This window comes from Anneissia japonica, unplaced genomic scaffold (genome assembly GCF_011630105.1).
Source record: "Anneissia japonica isolate Jap-2015-1 unplaced genomic scaffold, ASM1163010v1 scaffold23495_len113985_cov154, whole genome shotgun sequence".
Classification (NCBI taxonomy): domain Eukaryota; kingdom Metazoa; phylum Echinodermata; class Crinoidea; order Comatulida; family Comatulidae; genus Anneissia; species Anneissia japonica.
Genome location: NW_022686072.1, coordinates 98383 through 102808, shown reverse-complemented (window position 1 = coordinate 102808; position 4426 = coordinate 98383).

Below are 4426 nucleotides of genomic sequence, written 5' to 3'. Positions count from 1 at the left end.
TTTTCTTTCTCAAGTTTTGGGACTATTATGTTTTGTTTAACCCCAACAAATGCGCGCGAAATATTTTTGTGTTTTTAATTCTAATTTCGTCGGAATTGACCAAAACTCTCTAATTGTGCAATTTTTAGAGGAAATTGGCCTACCTCAACAAGAAATGCTCTTATGTTATATATGGCCACACTCGTTTTTTTAAAACTGAATATAAGCATTTTTCTAATGGCTTTATTTATTACAAACATATTCTTTCAACATCATTACACATTGAGGCCCTTCTTTTAGGTAAAACGATCTAGGCCTATCTTAAATTGTCTTTCTTGAGTTTGGGACTATGTGTTATAACCTAGAAGGCAAAGGAGAGCAAGCACAAGCTTTAACATTAAAAATTGCGCGAGAAGCGTGTAAAAAATGTTTGTTTTTTTAATTCTAATTTCGTCGGAATTGATCAAAACTCTCTAAAATGTGCAATTTTTACAGGAAATTGGCCTACCTCAACAAGAAATGCTCTTATGTTATATATGCCCACATTCGTTTTTTTAAACTGAATATAAGCATTTTCCTTACGGCTTTATTTATTACAAACATATTCTTTCAACATCATTACACATTGAGGCCCTTTAATAGGTAAAACGATCTATCTTAAATTGTTTTTCTTGAGTTTTTGGGACTATGTGTTATAACTTAGAAGGCAAAGGGGAGCAAGCACAAGCTTTAACATGATAAATGCGCGCGAAGCGCGCGAAAAATTTTTGTTTTTTAAATTCTAATTTCGTCGGAATTGATCAAAACTCCCTAAAATGTGCAATTTTTAGAGGAAATTGGCCTACCTCAACAAAATATGCGATTTAAAATTTGAGATTATCAGGCACATTCCCGGGTGAAAAGGGCATTCAATAGGGAAAGACTTTCCACAGATGGATATTTTCCCCTTGTCCCCCGGTGATTACGCAACTGCGGAGAATACCTGGCGGCTTAGATCAAATGCGCTATGGACACTTTTTGTAGTGGAGAGTTTGTGCAGGCAGGGGTATTGTGATATATGTTCATTATATCTTCCTTTTTATTCTTGTCTTTATTTTTCTCTTCTGTTTTATTTTTCCTTTCTCTTTCTTTCCCCTTCTTTCTCTTTCCCTCCCTCTCCCCTCTTTCTTTTCTCTTCTTACCCAGCCCGGTACGACAGCTTGGTCAGCCCGGTAAAAACCGTCAGTGGGGGGGGGGGGGAACAGTCTGCCCCCTGCCCCGCCTGTTACGCCACTGTATATAAGATGAATGGGAATATGAATCATGCAGATCTGGAATCAAATCTAGGTGGTGGGGTCAACATTCCTCCCCAGGGAAAATTTCATTTTCTAGATGGCGGGAAATGAGCTTTCCCGACTTTCCAGGTTATGTTCTTCAAAATTCAAGGTTTTCCCATCTTGAAAACGGTCTGGTAATTTTTTCCCATTGTTATTACAGTAAATAGGGCTTATGTGTGTATACATACATAACAATTTAAAAAAATGAGTAGTTGCATACGAATTTTCCATGAATCGATGAATCCCAAAAAGAAAGGGGGGTCCGGGGGTTCTTCCCCAGGAAAATTTTGATTTCGGTATATCAATCGGTACATCACTTAACAGATAATTGACAAGTTAAAAATTAATTGATCTGTTTTTGTTTTATAGTTTTCTGCCAAGTGCGCACAATTGATTTACCTGTACAGGTATTTATATTTTCTAAATTCAGGTTTTTTTTTTAAATTAAATATAACAATTGCATTGTAATCATTTAATTTAATCCTTAATGTATTTATAAATTTGCTAACTATACACAATGTAATTAAAGTTTACAGTAGTAATAATTGCATATTGTTTCTTTATATTATTAATTCATTGTCCAATATGACTTGCACTATAAATCTTGTCATAACTATAGAGTAAATATAGAATGTAATGTGCATAATTGATTTTTAAATATATTTTCTTAACTTTAAAATATTGCATTGAATGTATTAAAGAAATATATAATTTACATTTACTTAGATATTAATATGATACATAATTTTTAAATGGTCAAAGTATAATTGTAACTGTTGGTGGAATAAATGCACAGTAATAAATAATAACAAAAATGTTGTTTCAATTCATATGGTGATAGAGTAAGTAAATAAATATTGCAGCGACTCAGAGTTACTAATGATAACAGTTGGCCATTTAGAATTGAAACCCAGTTGAAAAAGCAGTTGGACCTCATAACCTTTAGAATACCAGTTGAACCAATTGGAATTGAAACCCATTGAAAACCAGTTGGAAACCCATAGTAGAAAACCCATTGAAAAGCAGTTGGACACCCATAGTAGAAAACCAGTTGAAAACCCATTAGAAAACCCATTGAAAACCAGTTGGAAACCTATTAGAAAACCCGTTAGGAAACTCATTAAAAACCCATTGGAAACCCATTAGAAAACCCATTGAACACCCATTGGAAACCCATTGGGAACCTGTAACCCGTTGAACCAGTTGGGATTGAAAACCAGTTAAACCCGTTGAAACACCGTTGGAAAACCAGTTGGACCCATTAAAACCCGTTGGACCCGTTGAGAGGGTGCGAAAACACGTGTTGGATTTTCCCATTGGGTTTTTTCAACGGGTCTCAATGGGAATTTTTACCTGGGCGTTTTTTTTTATTCTGACCTATCAGCAGCAGCGCCATTTAACCTCTTGAAAACTTAAGTGATAGCCAAACTTTTTACGCTTGTTGTGGATGAGGGGATCGATCGGCACGAGGTAGGCTAGAAGCGATATTTTTACGTCTGTAATTCTTTTATTTATGATAATTTACAGCCAGTAATAGTAAGCATATAACTTAAGTAGTTCATGTCCACAATAATTGTGTCTAGGCCTATCTATCTATCTATGCAGCAAGAGACGACAGCTGAGCTAGCCTGCGTATTGCGCGCCCGAGCAGGCCTAGGAAAAGAGCCAAGTACTGTGCTGCTGAATTTTATGAATTCGGGTCAACTCGGCCCCAAATCAACTCGGCCCTAGTCAACACGGCCCCAAGTAAGATGATAAAATATTATTGAAAGGGCCCCTGCTCATCATCACTGACCCTTAAACTATTTATATGAAACAAGAAATAATAATAGGCCTAGACTTTCATGGCATTCAAATATTAATCATTAATAATAATATTATTGTTTTATTTAGAAATGGAGCAAGACAATAAAAATGGAAAAACCTAATTATCGAGGTGGGAAACAATCCACTTTTATATAATTTGGCGGGTGGCCTAAAAGCTCAGACCTACGAAAGCTAAGACCTAAGACCAAAATTACGAGATATCAGACCCACTCGAAATATCAGACCCCAAAATTAAGACCCTCAACATGTATCCAGGATTTCTAGACAATAATACCTTTATTCTAAGGATAACATCAATATATAGAACTGACTAATCATAAAATAAACACCAGTAACAGGCCCTTATACAGCTTTTTGAATGGGGGGGGGGGTGCGTTTTGCGAGCGCAGTGAGCAACCAGGCTGGGGGCTGCCAGGGCCCTCGGTCGGGGTCGAGGGGCCGAAGGGCCCGGAAAAATTGGCTTTCTTACGTCCTAGTAGACTAATTTGAAGGCATTTTATCATGCCATCTCTATATGTCCGTGAACACAGCGATATGAACTATCAAAAAATTACCAGTGGAGGACATGGAGAAACAAGCAAATTGTTTCCCAAATGAAAAATACTACTGTATAAATTCGTAACCATTACGAATGAAAATTCAAAATCAATTATGCTTTTAAATGAATAATAGCAAAGTTTGATATAAAGAGTGGATTAAAAGCGACTGTAAACGAGCTGATTCAAACAACTAGAAGCATTTGAAACAAATTAATGAACATCCCCCCCCCCCGCCGTCAGCGATTTTTTTCCCCGTACGAGACATTTACATGAAACTCCACTCAGGCCGTCTAGACTAAACCGACAAGAAAATCTCCTATTGCAAAATTCAGGAGGTCAAAAGGTCATCAACAGATAAACGTCAACAAAACAACTTCTGAGAGAACGTCGCTGTCTGATTTTGAAAAATACATTGATATTACCATGCATCAGTCTCTTGATTAAGTCCACTGTGTGGACGAAAGCTAGAGAATAAATTCTATATTGTTAGTCTCAAAAGTGCTGTTGTTATTTGCTTTTTATTGGATGAGACCTGACAAAATGGCAGAGCACCAATGAATGTATAAATGAAGCCTAAGCCTAGTTATTAATATTAGGCATAGTAAACAGTCTCTGCAGGTTCTTGATTGCAAGAGACCAAGTTAATTAATGCCGAAATGATGATGATGATGATAATGATTATTATTATTATTATTATTATTATTATTATTATTATTATTATTATTATTATTATTTTTTTTTTTTTTTTTTTTTTTTTTTTTTTTT